Source organism: Molothrus ater, chromosome 5 (assembly GCF_012460135.2).
Source record: "Molothrus ater isolate BHLD 08-10-18 breed brown headed cowbird chromosome 5, BPBGC_Mater_1.1, whole genome shotgun sequence".
Taxonomy (NCBI): domain Eukaryota; kingdom Metazoa; phylum Chordata; class Aves; order Passeriformes; family Icteridae; genus Molothrus; species Molothrus ater.
Window position 1 is genome coordinate 72,732,455 of NC_050482.2, and position 19,295 is coordinate 72,751,749.

At 45.6% G+C, this 19,295-nt stretch overlaps 1 protein-coding gene across 1 annotated transcript in view; it reads left to right on the plus strand.

Moving 5' to 3' along the window:
* ST8SIA1 (ST8 alpha-N-acetyl-neuraminide alpha-2,8-sialyltransferase 1) overlaps positions 1-19,295 on the plus strand; it is a 111,148-nt gene that overhangs the window by 78,914 nt on the left and 12,939 nt on the right. The gene's annotated exons all lie outside the window — the stretch shown is intronic.

A 19,295-nucleotide genomic window follows, 5' to 3' on the forward strand; every position in this document is an offset into this window, starting at 1 on the left:
GGATTGAACCAGCCTTCCCAAGTTTCATTTTCCTGGTTTTCCTTGGAGTTTGTAACCCCTAGCATGAGGTGAGAACAAGCACTTGGGAGAGCAGGTCATTGCATTTTGAATCATCTTACAATGGCTGTGAGTCAGAGCCTCTAGCCATCCTGGAAATCCCTGCAGCTGTTTCTGTTTGGCTTTCCACTGCGAACTGCAGCCCCTTTCACAGGGACATCCTTTGGTCTGGTCCTTGCAGTCACACATCAGACCTGGCAGGGTTGTTCTCGTGGAGCTCTGATGTCTGCAGCACCAGAACTCCTGGGTTTTACAGGGAGCCACCCCTGAGGTGCATTAAAGGTGAGGAGTCAGGGTGATTTGTGGGACAAAGCCCCAGAGGTGCAGGGAATGGGGAGCTGTCCAGGGAGGGACAGAAGGACAGATGGACCGGGCCATGCTGTGACATCTGGAGGGAACATTGCAGCCCACAGCTGTGAATGCTGCTCAGAGAGGAGAAGGCTCTCAGTCAAGTGGCATCAGCCTGTTTGCCTCAGCACTGCAGGAGCTCAGATGATCTTTGGGAGAGTTCCCTGGCATGGAATGAGAGGGAGAGCTTACAGTAAAGCTTTTTTTAAATCAGCAAAAGGGGGAAACTGATCCCTGAATTACACAACAGCCATGCCAGCTAAAAATGGATCAGAAAAAGCTGTTTTCAATATTGAGAGCTTTCTCTCCAAAAACGTTCTCATTCACAAAAAAAGAAAAGGTTATTTTTTTTATTGCCCTGATAACTGGGACAAACACCTGGTTCAGTGTGCTCCAGGACTGAAACAAGGCTCAAGACGCTTTTTTATCTCCCTCTCTGTTACAAGCAGCCCTTTCTTCCCCCAGCCCTAGGCCAGAGTAAGAAGTCTGGTACATTTAGCAGAGTCACACAGAAAGGGATGGTGTGTCTGCCTTGCTTCTGGTGCAGATCTACAGCCAGGAAAGAAATATTTTATGTGACATTTCAGTGATGAGGGTGAAGAGCATTAGAACCGCTTGGCCTTTGCATGCTGTTGTGCACTCACTGCTCCTTGGTCTCTGTGAGGATTAAATGAAAGAAGGTCAGTAAATGAGTGCTCAAGAGATCTGAGAGTGAAAGCTATGGTTTGAAATCCCAGAGATGCTCAAGGCTTATTTCCTCATGGAGTGTGGACTCTGTTCCAACAGCAGGTTTTAGTTCCTGCCAGGCATGGCTTCCAGGGAAGAGAAGGTAGGAATACCCTTGGCTCTACAGGGAACGGGCAGCTCCTTGTTGTTCATTGAGGTCTTGTTTCCAGCCAGGCAGCAAAATCACTCGATGCAAACACTGTGCATGTTGCTGAGCATCATTTTTGTGGTAAAAGCCATCTGTGCATTACTCTGCAGTGGAGGATGTCAAAAAATAAAAAAAGGAAGTCTAGGAAAATGGTCTTGTGGTGACATCTGAGAGTTCATGTGACTGTTGGGAAGTGAGGAGGGAGGGAGGAATGCTGTGCAGTGCAGGCTCTTGTGTTGTGGTTTGGCCCTGGCCCAAGGCCAGGCACCCACGGAAGTCGCTTGCTCAGCCTCCCCTGCCACAGCTGGGCAGAGCAGGGAAAGATTTAGTGAAGGGCTCATGAGCTGATAAGGACTGGGAGAAAACACTCCAAGGGCAAAACAGGCTCAACTTAGAGATACAAAGGTGAATTTGTTACTAACAAGGTCCGAGGAGGATAATGAGAAGTAAAATAAGCCCCTAAAACCACCTTTTCTTCCCCCAGCTCCTCCCTCCTTCCCAGTGGCAGCACAAGGGACAGGGCTTGGGGGTTTGGCCAGTTCAGCACCCAAATTCCTCTTTGATTGCTCAGGGAGAGGAAGAGGAGTCCTTCCCCTGTGGGGCCATGGGGTCCCTTCCCATGGAGACAGTTCTGCCTGAACTTCTCCAGCGTGGCTCCAATCTCAGGAGCAGCAGTGCTCCCAAAACTGCTGTGCTGTGGGTCACACACACCCCCACTGGACCATGGGGTGGATTCCTCACAGGACAGGCTGCTCCAGCCTGGGAGCAGGGCCCCCTCTCTCCCCTGGGACTCCCACTGGATCACAGCCCCCTCCAGGCATCCCCTGCTCTGGCATGGGCACCTCTGAAATGGGCTGTTCATGGATCTCTGCATCCCTCCTGGATCCCCAGGGCTGCAGGGCACAGCTGCCTCACCATGATCTCACCACAGCTGCAGAGGAATCTCGGCTCTGGCCCCTGGAGCACCTCCTGCCCCTCCTCTCCAGGTTGTTTCCTTCACACGTTCTCACCTCCTCCTCTTCTTTGGTGAGGAAAAAAAGCTGTGCCCCACTTTTTGATGTTGTTCTTCAATCTGTTACCACAGTGGCGTTACCATCATCCCTGGCTGGCCCAGCCTTGGCCAGCAGCAGGTCTGTGCTCAGAGCCATAGGGACTGGCTCTGCTGGACGTGCTGGAAGCTCCCAGCAGCTTCTCACAGCAGCCACCTCCGTGGCCCCCCTGCTACCAAAAACCAGGCTCTGCAAAACCAACACAACTTGCTACAAAATAATTTATCAGGAAACATGACGAGATTTTACTTTCTGCTGTAAGTCAATTGACAAGGGTGCTTGGAGAGGTTTGTGGGGAAGGAAGCACGTTACTGAGCTGCCTCCCTTTAATTACTACTTTGCTAGTGTTCCCATAAGCAAAATAAATGCTCTTGCTGTCATAGTTGCAACTTCCATTTACCACTGAATGAAATGTGAGAAATTAAATCAGTATGCATTTATGTATTTATAAATCTGAGTCTTGCAGAATTAGGCATCTGAGGTAATGGCTAGGCTTGCCTTTTCTTCCCTAGAGCTTTCCTCTGCAATGGATGTTCCAGAATTTTAAACCTCTGCAAGCCCCATCATCTGTTTGAACATGGATGCAGGTGTGAGTTTCAGCACTCTGCAGATTAATCTAAAAGATTTGAAAGGGGAAATGGGAGCAGCCCATCTGTAACCATTAAACCACATTATCACAGCAGGTACTCAAACACAGCAGATCCACACCTGGGCTAAAACTGTCCTGCTACACACCTGACCTGTTGGAGAAGCTCTGGTATAAAAAGCTCTTTGCAAAGTCTCCTAAAAATGTGATTTTTCACGTGTCTCTGCAGTTGTAGCATTTTAGAGGGTTTAGAGTGTAGCCACTCCCTTGGGTTTTGTTTTTGCTGGTTCATAAAAGAGCATAAAAACACCTGAGCTGCCTCATATTCTCTGAGGCTTTAGTTACAGTGTGTGGGGTATGTTTCTTGGATATTATTTGGTGTCTCAACAGTGTTTATCAGTTTGCTTTGTTTTCCTTCCTGAGCTGTAACCTTTCCCTTGCAGAACCCGTATTGGGGCCATACCATGCCAACCATTTCAAACACCTTTACTGAGCATGGTAATAGTGATAAAACTGGTAAACAAGGAGTGCCATCATTTGCCATGAACCATTTCATGGAAATACAGGCACCAGAGGATCTTTCCCTTAAGAAAGCTCTCAGCTGAGTGGCCCTGAGCTCCTGGAAACAGGAGGCAGGTGCATGGATGGATGGAGCTGACTGTGCCACGTTGGGTCAGCACTTGGCTGGCAGGGACAGTGGTGACCTCTGGGGTCTAGATTAATGCTCATGAAGAAAAGATAGAAAGGATTTTGCCAACAAATGTTAGAAAAGCATGAAAACCCTGTTCCTTTGGGAAGGAATCATGGCCTGGAGAAGGGAATGGAGAGATTTTTTAAAGGTGTTTATATTTCTATATAAACCTGTGTCACTTTAGGTCACCTTTGTCTTTGTCACCCTCTCATAAACTAAACGCAGTCTGTGACTCCCTTGTGGTTTGCACAGTGCTAGCTTTAAACATTTCTTTCCACATAATTGTTTTTAAATGTTTTATTGGGAGTTTTCTCCCTCTGTTTTCAGGCTGCACCTCTCAAAGCATCCTTCTATGGCTTTGACCTCATCTTGTTCCTGGGTGATCTGTGTAGCCTTTGCATCATTTTTGTCTCTGCCTTTTGTCTGTCTTGTCTTGCACCGTCAGCTTTGCAAGGAGGGCATGATGAACAGTGTGAATGGTTTGAATGGTTAGCATCTGCTGGCTGATGTGAGGCCATGCAGCCACCTCATTTCTGGGCTTTCTCAAAGTACTCCAAGGTAAGGATGATTTTACACAGTGCAGTTTTCTTGCAGAGTGAGGAAAGTTAAACAGCTCAAGAAATGTGTTAACTATGAAAAGGCCAAAGGCTGGGCCATCTGCTAGGCAAGACATTGCCTTGGGGAGTTAAAAATGGTCAGACACGCTTACTCCTGGTGTTTGGCCATCTGCACTCGTGCTGCACAGGCAGACTTTGAGGCTGTGCTGATGGGGCTTTGTGTTTATCCACAACTGCAGCTGCAGTGTTCTCCCTGAACTGCAGGGAAATTGTTTCATCAATCCATTTTCTTCATGCATGACAGACATCTCCACACATGTCCTTTCATTATTTATTTTATTTCATTATTTATTCATTTCATTATTTATTTCATTTTATTATTTATTATTATTCATTTTATTTCATTATTTATTTTACAGGCCAGAGCATTTAAAGGGCAAGGAGGGTTTTTGAGTGGTCGTCCTTCAGGGACTGTGGCTGGTTTCTTGCACAGGGTTTAGCTGAGGCTGCTGCACTGTTGTTGACTCCAAAAGGCTTGAAAAAAGTCCCTCTTCCTTTCCTTTCCTTTCCTCCTTCCCCTGCACATTTCCAAATGCTGCTGCTGGGGTAATTGTGCCCTAATTGAGGGAAGTCCTGGAGTGACTCCACTGGAGTCAGACATGACATCAGCAGCGTTGCCCAGGCAGCAGCTCCCATCCTCTGTTCCTGTGCCACACACCCAGCCCCAGATGGGGCTGTAACCACATCCAGTGAGCACCATCCTGCCCAGGCAGCAGCTCCCATCCTCTGTTCCTGTGCCACACACCCGTCCCCAGCCCCAGATGGGGTTGTGTAACCACATCCAGTGAGCACCATCCTGCCCAGGCAGCAGCTCCCATCCTCTGTTCCTGTGCCACACACCCGTCCCCAGCCCCACATGGGGTTGTGTAACCACATCCAGTGAGCACCATCCTGCAGCAGGAGGTGCAGCCTCAGCACTGGGGGCACAGCACCGGCGTCTGGATGTGGTCAGTGTTTGCAGTTGCAGAAACAGAGCAGACTTCCTTGTTATCAATGGTTTTGTTGTCCCAGCAGCACGTTCAGTGTAAGATCCTGGCATTAGAGAAGGGATTATTCCTTGCTTGTAAGCAGATTACTTGTCATAACGTGTTCAGGGTGCACTGCTGGTGCCTAACAGACCCATCTGTCATCCCTGAATTTGCAAGGATGAATGCCGTGCCTCAGGCTAAGGTGATATATATCATCTCAAAAGTGCATCTGGGATCTGTGTCAGGGTGATACTGAATTCATCTTTGTTAGATTTAGATAGCTTCATCCCAGTGAATTTCTTGCTATGATAATGATGCAGCTGGGAAAGTGCTCTTTCATCAAATAACAGCTTCCCTTGCAGAAAGTTCATATCCCATTTGATTTGTGCTGTGTGTTGCTGTATGCTGAAGCCAACAGGAGTTTCTTTTGCTGCTGTGTGTGGGATCAGACTGTTTTGTTTGAAAGAAGTCTCCTCTCTTTGTTGGCATCTGTTTCTAGACTACTGTGGCATTTTCCACGTTTCACCATCCCTGAGCTGTTTATTTCTACTTGCATCTTAACGACTGCTTCTGGCTGTTTTCCCTTGCTCCCATGAGAGCTCCTTTGGCTCTCCAGTTGAGCTGATGAGACGCGGAGCTGGTGCAGTGTTGTTTCACTCGGTCTCACTGCAAATGCAGCGTGGCTGGGAGGATGGCTCTGGCCGTGTGTGCCCTGTCAGAGCCAGCACGGGTGGGCTCCATCTGGGCTCAGCAAGGGCTACCAGGGCTGCTGTGGGCTCATTAACTTTCCCCGTTGGTTCACTGATCGTCACAGACGTGCCTGCAGGCTGCCCCAGTATTAGTACAGCTGCATCCACTTTTAAAGGTGGTTTCAGTTTTGGGGTACATCTTTCAGAAGAATAATTTATTCATTGAAAAATGCCATTTACGAATTTTGTGTTTTCAAAAGAAGTTCTTCTCAGGATAGTATTTTTTTTCAATTGAAAATGTTAGTTGATTTTTGCTTTTTCTAAATGGTCTGCAGTGGTGATAACTGAAAGTCTAGAAGCAAATATAAAATGAGTCCAAGTATAAACACAAAAATAAGTATGTCAGATCCCAGGTCAGCAAGTGATTTTATGTTTTATTGTAGAACATGATAAGAGCCCTCTCTGGGATGTAGTTTTTGGTGAAAAGTCGAATGACTGAAATTAGTTCTGGCTGGTTTATTTGGGTATCATAGTAAATGGCACAGACCTCTTTCCTGTTAGTTTCAGCCACTCTCTTCTTGAGGAAATTTGTTTTAATCAGTTTTTCATGGCAGTTTTCTGCCATCAGGTCTGGAATATACTACAGGCAAGAATTAGTTAATTAAATTATAAATATGCCTCTTTAATACTTAATTTCTATTCCCTGTCTCCTTTTTTTGGGGGGGGAGGTTGCCTCTGGCAATGATGCTTTTTCAATTTCTCATTTGAAAGAGTAAGTGGTGTAAGGACAGTGGTTTTCAAGATATGAGGAGCAATTTGGTAGGTTAAAGCTGATCCTCTGGGGTTCTTCATCTTGGTGTAATCCTTAGCCCACAATAGCTTGTTTGCTGGGAGAGGAAACAGAAAGCTGCCAAAAGCTGTCATTGTGCTGAAAGAGAACCAAATGGTGCTGCTGAAAGATAAAGCAGGATGGGGCAAACCAAGCTGTCAGGAGTGCAATTTAGCAGGGCAGAGAACAACATGGCTCTCTTAGCAGAAAAATTGCCCTAGAAGGAATAAAAAGTAGGACCTGAATCTCTGCATCTTCTTTTAGCAGTAATTTAAAAATTATAATTATTTCAAGGAACTTTGAGAATAGATGAAGATGGAAAAATAGATTGGAGAGGTTTTATTTACTTCTGTAGCCAGTTCCTGGCACGTGGGTCACACAGAGAATTTTCCTAGGAGAAAAGCCCTTAGCAAAATTCTCTCTTTGGCTTTTGTTATTTTTTAGCTAATGTATACTTCATTAAGGACAGTCACCAACTTTTCATCAAACATGCAAGCAGCAGTAAAGATGCTTACAAGTTCCATGGCACTGAAACAGGAGGATTTGTGGAAGGAAAATGAGGCAGTAACTTCTTCCATTATGGGTGTAATAAGCTATTCTTGCATACTGGATTTCTTGTTAAGCTATGGCTTAGCTGTGAATGCTCAGGGATAATGTTAAAGAAATGTAAATAGAGAACTTTTTATTGCAAATTTTTTTTTAAGTTATTTCGGAACTTTTTTTTAAATATCGCTGTATATTTAGAAATGTTGAACTGGTAACATAACTTTTTTGAATGTGGGTTTGAATATTGTGATCCTAGAATTTTATTCTTTATCATCATTGGTTTTCAAACATGGCAATGATGTTTTTTAATGGGGTATTTCTGTGGAGGGAATGGGCTGCTAATTATATCTGAAAATATAACATGCTCTCAAGTGTCAGAATGTTGCAGAAGAAAGTTGAGGGCTTTTTTCCCAATTCAGGACGGTAAATCAGAAGGTGGCTACTTGAATCTTGGAGCTTTCCCAAAGGAAATAAAACCTGGGAGGATGACAAGCAGGATATTTTAAGTGGGAACTTGTACACATGTGGAAGTTGAAAGCATGTGAAAGCCTATAGCACTGTAGTCATCATAAATGTAAAAATAAAGTGGAAAACTGTGGGCAGTGCAGAGATTGTGCTGTAGAAAGTATTCTATGAGACTGCATTCCCTGCTGCGAGTGTGAGGAGTGCTTTGCTGGGACCCTTCAAGGGAGGCACTGATTGCTGCCCTCCCTGGGCTGACAGCTCAGCCCTGGCTCCTTTCCTGCAGGCAGGATCTGCAATCCAGCTGGAATCCAGCTCTTCTGCTGCCTTCCAGGGCCTTCTGAATGGAAAGGGGACGCTCAGTTTCTCACAGTACCACAGCACTGTGGCCCCAGCTGTTACACAGGAGGGCTGTACAAAACCATTGTCCTGAAAAGGGGAACTTGCACAAGTTCTTGCTGTTCTCTCTGGAAGAATTTTTAGAACAAGGTTTAGAGTGAAGATGGTGTGGCTGCACTCAGACTCAAGTCTGTACACTTGACTTTGAAAGAAAAATGCTCTCTGCCTCTGGGCTGAGCAAGAAGTTTTTCTCCATGTCAAGAGTGTGAATTATGAGTCTACTCATAGATTTTGCAGTATAGTCAGAGATAGCTGCCTATCATCTGTGAGCTTTTTATAGAGCAAATATCATCATAGTTCAGAGGCAAGAGACACTGGTGATATCCCTGATTTCTTCCCCTCATTTATTTTACTTTTTTTTTTCAGCATCTGACAGCCTAGCATTTGATTTTTTTATCCCAGGTTTTGTGGTACTTACAGGGCATTACGAAGCATTTCAGGACTGCTGGAAGCTCATTAAGAGCCTTCTGAAGTCAGCATCTCTTACAGTGCTGACACTGCAGGATTTCCAAGGAGCTTTTTGCATCTTCTCTGTCCCTCCTTGGGTTCCCTTGCAGCACCTCAGCTCTGCCAGAGCATCTGGGCCAGCCCTGGCAGAACCCCTAAACCCAGGTGATCCTTTGTTCCCTGGCTGGTGGGGAAATCTGTAGGTGGTGCTACCTGCCAGCGAGCTGTGCTGTTCCCAAGCAATTGGAGTTAGGTTGTGCTGGGAAAGACCCAGCTGCTGGGCTTACCCAGGGCTTTGCCTCGGGTTTGTGCAGCTGCACTGGGTCACCCGTGCCCCTGGCTGCCCGGGAGTGCAGAGTGGCACTGCCCAGATCCGGCCAGGAACGGGATGGTGTGTGCTGGCTGATGCTGTGGAGGGCTTCTGCAGCCTGGCTTTGGCAAAGGAAATCCCTTAGGCACGCCAGCATGCTCTCCTGCAAATTGTTGTGCTTTTCACTGCCTGCTCCTAGGCCCATTAAGCTTGCAATGGGACTGGGAATGGCTTCTGGAAGCAGCACACAGGACAGATTTTGCCAGAGATCCTGCTCTGTTTATTTTCCACACTTCATGCTCCAGCACAGTCGCTGCCATCCCTCATTTTCCCCAGTACATTAAACCTGGGTCAGGAATGCAAATGATCGTGCTGGGTGAATCATCTCCATGGGCTTGTGCATCCAGATGATGTCATTGTCTCTGCTGTGTGTCCACAGGGTGCTTCTGGAATAATGCAGTGTGCTGGTGGTCCCTGAAACTTTCAGTATCTGGCGTGTGGGATCATCAGGACTGAGCTATATCCTAACTTGATGGAAGTTGGTGTAAATCCACTGATATCCACCGGGGGAATGGTGTCAGTTTAAAGACTCCAGGCAGGATCTTCATGATTGCATTTTTACTCCCTGTCAAAGTATATTCCAAGGAAAGGATTTGTCATATTTGACAGCGCTTCTTAGGGTGGTCATTTTTAACATAAAAATGCAGATATGGGAGAAAGGAGAAAAAATTGTCTATTTAGAACAAGTAAGGCTAGTTACTACTAGTACCTAGTTAAGACTAGTTACTACTACTGCAGAGTAGTTGGTATGGCAAGCCAAGTGCTGGATTTACTGGAGTGTGTGAGGTAATGCCGAGCCTGGTGAAGCAGAGCAGTGCTGTGCCCTGGGCCTTAATCTGCTGCAGCAGCAGATTAGGGAACAGAATTCTGGCCCTGAGGCAAATTCAGATAAAGATATGTCACTGGTCAAAAACTGTATTTGCTTTCCAAATCATTATCTGGGTAAAGCCTGTGGATATAAACCTCAGCAAGAGCTTCCCAGTGTTGCACATCACCAGACAAATTATTCTGGCCCTGGTGTGTGAAAACATGGGGCTGGATTTCACCACTTGTGCTGTTTGAGCTGCTGCTTTAGGAGTATGTGTGCTGAGCTGCTGGGATATAAAGGTCTGCCAGGCATCATCCTGCATGATCATTCCAGTGTCTGGAAGTCTTCTGGGGCTGATTCCTCCAGCAGGAGTTTATGGCTGGGACTGCTCCATGATTCATGGCCAGGCTCAGGTTCTTTGGAGCTGCTAACAGACAGCTGCTGACATTTATTTACTTTCAAACCTACAGTTTGGCCTCATCTGAAAAATACTTTGGCATTCTCTAACAGGTGCCCTTAAGGTACTCTCTTTTCCTGTGTCTGAGCTGTGCTGTGGACACCAGGCCAGACCTCTCTCCTCCCTCAAAAGCCTGGCTTTTAGGTCCACATCCATGTTTTTTTAAGGTAACAAGTTACTGCTGCTTCAGGGAGCCAAGGCACTAATGGTAGCTTTTGTTCCTGCTTGATTAGTCAGAAATACTTCAAAATAGTGGCTTAATCCGTGTTTGTATCTTTGGTGGTTATTGTAGCCACATACAGCATGTGGGACTTATTTAGTATTAATGTGATTGTCTGAAGTCCTTTGGCCGAATTGCTGCTGTGTAATTCAGGATTAAATGCCCTGAGCATTAAAGAAAAAGAGCTTATTTTTGTGCTGCCTGAATCTGAAAGAAGTGCCAGTCCAGTTCTGACAATTCATTGGGACGACCATTCCCTGAGGAAGAGAGCAAAAGGGGGAAAGGTATTTTTGCATGGGATTTCAGACTGGGGGCCACATCTGAGTTTTGCACATTATATAAAAAAGAAGAGCTATAGCACCTTTAGATGTGTGACAGGGAAAACCACCAACCACAATTATCAATTTGCTCCTAAATAATGTAAATATTTCTGCCCTTGAATCTTCATTGGCATTTGGAAACTAAGAGAGATGGGGAATTAAATGTTGGGCTCCGTTTTCCTCAGGCAACACATAGAGGGCTCTATGGTACTCAATGGCTTTCAAAAGCATCATTTTGTCCTAGCAAATAGCAGATCTTCCTGCTACCTTAGAAAAAGGTTGGTTTTTACTTCTTTTACACTGTGTCTCCTTTAAAGGAAGTTAGTGAAGGGTAAAAAGGTATAGGAACTAGAACTTGCAGAGATATCAAAGTAGTTGAAGATATTAGAAAAAGCTCCAGCATATTTCAGCTGTCTGTACTTTGATTCTGTTCTATTATTTTGGTCAAAATTGTTGTAGCTCTGGCAATTTAAATTGAGTGCAGGCTGCCCTAAGAGTTGAGTTGAAGTTTCCCCTCAACTCTTAGGGCAGCCTGCACTCAATTTAAATTGGCAGTTTGATCGTGTTGAAAAGAAGTTTAAGTGGCATTCTCAGCCTTAAGCACCAAGGAGCATCTTAGAAAATTCATCTGGATGATCTACCCAAAATAATGCACTCTCCTGAGGGTATCATACAGGACGAAGTTCCAGAAGCATCTGTTAAGCCTTGGGAAAAGGTAACAGGAAGTTACAAAAGACATCACTAAAGGTCAGAGAAAAAGGAGATTAATGGAAACAGAGAAACATCCTACCAAAAGCTGGAGTTGTTTCCAAAGGAAATTGCATCTATAATAAACTCTGGCTGATTAAATATTTTACCTATGTGGTAGAAAAAGGTTCCAAGAGCAATCAGAGGGGTGAAAGCCCAGTGCTACAGCCTCTTTCCAGCACCCACACGAGCCAAAAAGAAGCAGAAAACACCCAGCCCCACCTGCTCTGTGTGTATGGTTAGTTCTTGGCCAGCTATAATAAACAGGTATAAAAGGGAGACTCTATGAATTATTTGCATCTTTCCTCACTGGAAGACACTGAGATCATTCCCTGTGCCCACGGGAGGCCCATCAGGCTGAGACTGAGATAATTGTAAGTGAATTTAAGGTGCAATCCAGGGTGGATATGAATCTATAGGCAGGACTGGGCTCAGCCATGCAAGAAGAGCAGTGTGAGTACTTCCTCACCGAAAGCTGCCTTGGTACTCGAAGACTGGAGGGTGTTAGAAATGGGATCAGAGTTTACAAACAGTCCAAATGAAAAATAGCTCAAGTGTATCTGCAGGCCTGACGTCTCTTCCAGCCGGTGTGGTGGAGACTACAGTAAAAGGCAGTATTAGTGAACACCTGGATACATGTATGTGCTCTTGCAAAATTCTGGGGGTTCTTGGAATAGGTGCATGTGGATATCCAGTAGGTAGAGTATATTTGAATTTTTAAAAGGCTTTGGACAAAGGCATTGAGGCAATCATGAAGTAAAAAAAGTATTGGTAAACTAATTGGTTAGGAGGATGCAGAGGATAACAGATGAGGCAAATATTTGGAAGTAAGATTTACTGGGGTTACTTCATTGACAAACTACAGCAATATCAGGAAATCTGAGCTGAAAATACTTGGATGTGCAGTTGAAAATGTACTGGTTTTGTTTCTAGTCTTCCTTAAGGCTCTGTGTGTGAGTTGCAGAAGGCAAAGAAAGCTCTTTCAGAGATCCCGTGTGCAGCAATCAACGCCCCTCGGACCCTGCTGGAAGCCTGGAGGAGCATCTGATGCTTCCAGCATGACTGAAGAGCCCCAGGATGGCTGGAAATGGGCATCAGATGGCAGGAAAGCCTTTTTGTTCTGCAGGTCTACAGCTGCAGTCCTTGGGCTGGTTTCAATTCCCCTGGCTTGTTGCCAGGAGTTTTACAAATGGCTTGAGCTTTTGTGTGCCAAGGACTGAAGGAACTTCCTTGTCTGTCTGTCGGTTTCTCTCTTTTCTCTATAATTTCAGCCTCGTGTTTGGATCCAGAGCAGTTTGTCACCTCCTCTGTTCATACCCAGGTGGCCACCAGTTGATTGCTCTGTTGCAATGCTTGTCCCTTTAGGAGTGCAGGGGAGGGTGCCCAGTGGGAGCAGCTAACAGAAAAAATACAGAGATCTTCTTTTATGTATTTTACAGTTGTGTGAATTTATTTTACCCCATTTCAAGTATTTTAGATTCACCACATATTCCTATGGGCTCTGAACTTCTGATTTTCTCACCAAGCTTCTAGTTGACAGTTTTTAAGAGGGATTTGTGCTGCAGCTGTGGCATGGTCTCAGAGAGCACCAGTGATTCATGTACTAAAGTTTAAAAAGGGTGCTTACATACTCAAAAGAGAGCACATCCTAGTTACAGGTCTTGCATAATCCCTGTTGAAGCATTTACTGTTTTAAGTAACTTCCTTCAGTCTGTAATTTTTGTAGCAGAGAGCACCTTTAAGAACAATACTCATTCAAACATGGCTGTTTTCCTCTCTCTTTCCAGTTGTTTTTTTTTTGAGAGAGCTCCAGGAGTTTGAAGAGAGGATGTAGCTGAATGTCACCTTCACTGCTATTTGCAAATTATTAATGTGTGAAGGATGTCATGACGTTCAAGAGAGAACTCCAAGACTCAGCAAAAGTGTTCTCAGCTATGAATAGGTCTTTGATAACTGCAATCATTTGGTAGGTTTTATGTTTGGGTGACAAAGCACAGGAGGCCAGCACAGTCAGGAAGGTGTGATGTTGTTAGCCTTGTTTCTGCAGTGATCCACAGGGACCTGGGCCTGGAACTGAGTATTTGAGTGAAAGATCCAGGCGATGAATCTGTTTTGGTGCTGTCCCAAAGACACAGCAGTCTTAGGGACACTGTCTTAATGCAAAGCAATCTCCCAAAGTCTCTGTCTGGGCTTAGTTGTGATTCTTTTTCCATTAAAACCTGAGGAAATGTGTGATCTGGTTATGTTTCTGCTCAGCTCTTTCTGGCATGCAGCCAAAGATATCAGACTTAGATTTGTGTTGTTTGGGGTTTTTCCTAGCTGATTTCATTGCTTCTCCTACTTTCCCACCTTCCTGACTTCCAGCTGCAAGAGTTTGGAAGTATTCAGGAGACTTAGAAACACCAGGCAGCAGCAATTTTAACAATACAAGTAATTTACATCCCTGCTGTTCTGCCTGTCCTTTTTTATTATTTCCACTTGTGTGTGACTACAGCAGCCACAATTTTCCAAGAGTCAGACTGAGATGAGCAGCTCCTCTTCTGGAAGCTAAGATCCAAGCTGTCAGATAACAGAAAGGATTGATGTTTACCTCTGCTGGTTTTGGAAAGAGTAGCTATTTAAAGCACATTTTAATTCGAGGTGGCAGAATCAGGATCACACACAGTCCCAAAATACCAGTGAACACTGATTTTAATGTTTCCTTGTTTTGCTGTACAGGATAGCTGGCTCTGTGTTCCATTGGAAAAGTCAGCTTTCCCTTGGCACTATATCCAGTATTTCTAGGGCCACAGAGGAGTGGGTGGAGGTTTTTCAAAAGCTCCAATTAATGCTTAATTCCGCAGAAAGGGAGCCTGCTTCTTCATGAGGATTAAAACATACCTCTGCCGTGTCTCACTGGACCTTCTGAATGCATCAAATTATTCTGAAGGTCACATGCTAAGGACAGTGCCTCATAAAGAAACAGATTAGCCCAGAAAGCCACTGGAAAGAGTGTTTTCCCCTGCTTCTGGCCATTTAAAGGTGATGGTGGAAGCACCCAGAATCCCTGCACTGGAAAACACCATTCCAAAGGTTTATGAAAAGGAGAATGAGGCAAATTTGTCTTTAATTCTGGGTATCAGAGAGGACAGAGAGGAACAGGCTCCAGGAGGCTGGGAGCCCCTGTCCATGAGAACAGCAGTGTGGGGTCTCAGCAGGAAGGGATGAGCTGCAGTGAGTCTGGGGGTCGGTAAACATAAACATGTTGTTTATGTCCATAAAGAGCCAGCAGGGAAGGAGGGCAAAGGGCAAGGAGAATATGGGAACAGCATCACCCCACTCATGCCACGAGCTCTCAGAGTGAGAACAGGGGAGAATCCCTCCTGCTGATGGTGGCTGGAATGAGGTCAGACTGACCACTGGGATCAGAGCTGGTCTTGCCATTGACCTTAGTGGGATTACAATTGATCCTTAAGTCAGGTAGCCATCCTTAAGGTGAGTAAACAGTGGCTTGTGTTGTGGGAAAGCTGGGGTAAAATAGAATGGGGTCCATTTATAGTGCTTGAAGTGCTCAGTTCTGGCTCCCTGTGTGGACAAGTAGGAAGTTTGCCTTGCACCTAAAGCGTGCCACAGGTGGAATGAGCACACAGAAACAATTGGCTAATTGGGACACAGCCTGTGTGTCAGTAAGATTGTCTGCTCCAGCCCCAGAGGGGCACATGCTCAGGAAGAGCTGGATGTGAGTGAGAGCACAGGCACAAAGGAGGGCACTGCTGTTGGAATGGCACTCTGAGGAGTGAGTGCAGGACAGCCCCTCTGTCACAGCACAGCAGGCTCACACGTGTGTGTGCAGGCTGACTTCTGGTGACCCAGCTGTGAGCAGAGTCCAACAGCTGCAGCAGATTGCTAAATCATTCTTGGCTAATGCTGACATCAAATTACCTAAATAGTTTTTGTGGGGTTGTTGTTTGTCGTAGGGACATAGCAGAAAAGTCTTTATGCCTTCTGCTCTATTCCCTTGAGCTCTCTGTCATAATTTTAAAATGTGCTGTTTCTTTGGCATCTGAGCTGTTCCCCTTGTTACATAATTTTATTTTTCCCCTCTGATAAGTCAACTCCCAGTTACTCCAGAATGCTGAACCTGTGACTTTGCAGATGCCAGCAGAGTCAGTGCCTGGGACATCGTCACAGGCATGAGATAGCGACTCTCTGGGGAGATCAAAAAGAAACCAAGATGCAAGGGAATGCTGCCATAATTATCTGCAAGGAGGTCAGCTCAATGTCACTGCAGCAAATTCCCTGTGGTTACTGAGAACTGTCTCTCAGTACCAGGGAGCAGCACAGTCCCTGAGTATCTGCTAAAGAACATTAAAAACAGATTGAAAGCAAAACCCAAAGCACTTACTGCTCTTAAGTCTTCGGTGGTTCTGTTGTGACAGTGTGCCATGGCAGTTTTCTCCTGGATGAATATTTCTCTCTGGAAAAGTAGAGCAGAGCACTTGAGGGGATTCTCCAGCTGCTAGCAAGGAAACTATTTCTCTGATATCTGTGCAGCTCTGCCTCCTCATGCTGCTGAAAGTTGCTGGGTTTGAGTTGATCTCTCCTAGGAAGCTGACAGAAACATGTGGTGCTGATGGTCTGAGCTGTTCACTGTCCCCTGATGAGAGCAGTGGAAATAGAAGTGCCTGCATGGGCTGGAGCTGCTGTGACCTGTTATTGCCAGGGTTCACAGCCACTTGTGCCTCTCTGGGAGCTGCTGCTGGAACGCATCATGGCCAATTCCCAAGCTGCTTGTGGAGTCTCCAGGTGCTGCTCAGGGCTTGGAAGATTCCAGCTCCAGTTCTACCCAGATGCTGGCAACTCACCACAGGTTTGTGTGAGCTTGCCTGCGGAGGGTTGGGGCAGGACCCTGAGAGCAGCTCAGCCGTTTCTTGCCCCAAGCTGCGCTGGGGAGATAACGGCACCTGAGATGCACTCCTGTGCAGAGCTCTAGATCATTTGATGCATTTCTCTGGAAGCAGTGTGTGTGCTGGAGCTGCACAGCTCCTGGGCTGGGAGCTCAGACGAGGCCAGCAGTACCTAGGAAGCAGCAGCTCCTCGTTCTGGGTGAGGATTGGCATTTGTGCCCGTGTGGATCCAGGGCTGTGCCAGGACTCGCAGGAGACAAACACCTTGGTGCTCCTGTGGGCACCACAAAGCCTCCAGGGAAAAGCCTTCCTGGTCTCTCTGTCAAGTGTGGAGCAGCCTTCTGGCTGGCATGGATGTGCTGTGGTACCTTCAAAGCCTGCAGGATTCCTTGTCTGGACTGGGAGGTAAAGGAAAGCACACCTGAGCTTCCAGCACCTGCTTGAGGAACTTGCTTATGCACAGCATTTGTTCCCAGATTTCTCAGCTTCCATCCGGCCTGTGAAGTGTCAGGATGCTGGAGAGTGCTCCCATTTTTACGAATAGGTAACAGAAATTTTCATTTGTTTCTAATATGTCCCCTCATGAGGTGCTCAAGATGGGCAGCAGCTTTTTGTCTCTCAGACTGTCAGCCCAGCCACAGCCAGCATGTTTTATGTTTCTCCATGGGCTCCTGGCCACCTGGGTGATGCCCACGTGCTGAACTGGCAGGATGCCCACGGCACTGCCATCCAGACTGCTGGAATGAGGCAAGGGTTTGCAGGAGGTGATGAGGTTCCTAAAGGACAGTTTAGGGGCAGCAGGGTGACAAATGCTGCTGTCCCTTCTGCATAGACCCTCCCATGCACCGGTCTCATGGCACTGCTGCTTACTTCCTGTTACTTTAAAGCTTTTGGGGGATTAGGCAGAAGAATTGCAAATGTTCTGGCAGTGATAGCAAATGAATATTCAGAGACAGTCTCTGGCCCTCTGAGGCTGAGGAGTTTTAATGTGTCCATCCTGAGCTGCGTGGGGCTTTTCTAAGAATGGTAAATTTGCTAGAAAATGCAGGTTTGGAATAACCACAGCTATTTGCCCTCTGCAGTAAAATTTGTGGACTGGTTCTAAGTGGGAAAGGACGTGGTGCTTCAGGAGAGACAGTGGCCGTGCCTCTGGCCCCTCCTCAGCCAAGGTGTTTGTTCAACACTCCTTACTGTGGAAGAAGTTTGAGCCTGCAATGCCCAGTGACTGAACAGGGACCTTTCCAAAGTGATTAGGGATATTAGGACAGTGTTTGGGTACTGGGAGTCTGACCACTTAGGTGAATATTGGAAGCATTAAGCTTGAAGTTTCTTCTTTGTTTTCAACCCTTCAGTGAGAGTGTCCTGATGGAAACAAAATAAGCTTGGTAGGATGGAGCCAACTCATGCACCCGGTAATCTGCAGGTTGTCCTGCTACTCCTTGGGAAGAGAGGCTGGTAAAGCTGATTTTGGGGAACAGTCATAGTTCTGGTAGTCATGGAGGGAGAGGCCCACATGGAGAGCAGACAGTGAATTTCTGCCAAGGCACCTTGGTCTTGGCCAGCCTTCTACACTAAGCTGTGTCTTGGCTGGTTCCACAGAAAAGAATGCCAAATTATGCCATATAACTTCTGCAATAAGTTATGAAATTACTGGGGTTTTTTGTAGGTTGGGGTTGAATTGATGCCTTGCTTGGAAGCCAGTGGCTCTGTCTCCATTAGCAAATAGCACCATGCAGTAGGAGCAGGTCTGCAGAGAAGCAGTGAGAGCCACACAGATTTCAAACCAGCTTCATTCTAATACCATGTGCAGGAAGTTCTGCAAGAACCTTGTAGCAAATCAAGAGACCAAATATTTAATATTAAAAATGTCAACAAAACCTTTCCATTTATCAAGAATATTTCAAGGGGTATTTTTTTTGTCAAAACAGACTACAAAAAGACCTGGCATATATTATGAGACATTCCAATGCTGTTGAAGCTGCTTGGGTTTTTTTGTTTCCAGTCATTTCAGCTGAAGTTTTGTTTAATTCTTCTTGAGGTCATCTGGCATTCTATTTAAACCTGTGTCATTGTTATTATAGTTTCAAAGAGGTTTATACATAAAATTTATCTCTTTATAACCATTTAAAAACATATTATTATACCCATTTCTGCCTGCACAAGAGAAAGGAAAAAAACCAGTGCTGCTGGCTTAACGTTCTTGTTCTGACTCTTGTGTGTGGCTGGGGAATTAGTCATGACACATCTTCCCTGGCTGCAGGAAACAGGGAGAGGAGGCAGCAACACAGGCATTTGGGAGCTGCAGGAAAATGGGATCACATGCAGGGGAGCAGCCTGGCTGCAGTGAAAGGAGCATGTGAGGCTTGGGCAAAAGGGGGTTTTAGTGTAGTGAGCTTTGCACTCTGAAGGCTTTGGACATTGTCAAGTGATCGAGGTGGGGAGCAAACCCCACCTTTGCGCTATGGCTAGGGAAGTTTATAGTCCATGATAATGGTTGTGGAGCAGTTTGTCAGGAATAAAACATCCATCAGCAAATAGCTATTGACAATTAAACAAATTGTAATGTGCTCTTTTGCTATCAAAGAAATAATCTGTACATATACCTTGCTCTCCTAATCTAACTTGGCTTCTTATTTTAGTCTGCCTTTAAGAACAAGAACAACACAGAATTGAAAATTTCTTTTATAGAGTGCCATACTTGAAAAATCAGAAATTTTGGACAGATGAAAAATGCTGCTAAGAAGGATTGAGTCTTACAGAACGTTGTCAGTGTTAATTTCTTTTTTTTAAAGAAGGTGAAATCAGAAATGTTTTGGAGTTAGCAGGATACCAGATAGGTTTCAACTCTCTATTCAGGTGTCTGTTTCCAAAGAGAGGCAGTGTCAGTTTGTCTGGACTTTGTCTGGGCTCGAAAAAGGTGTGCAG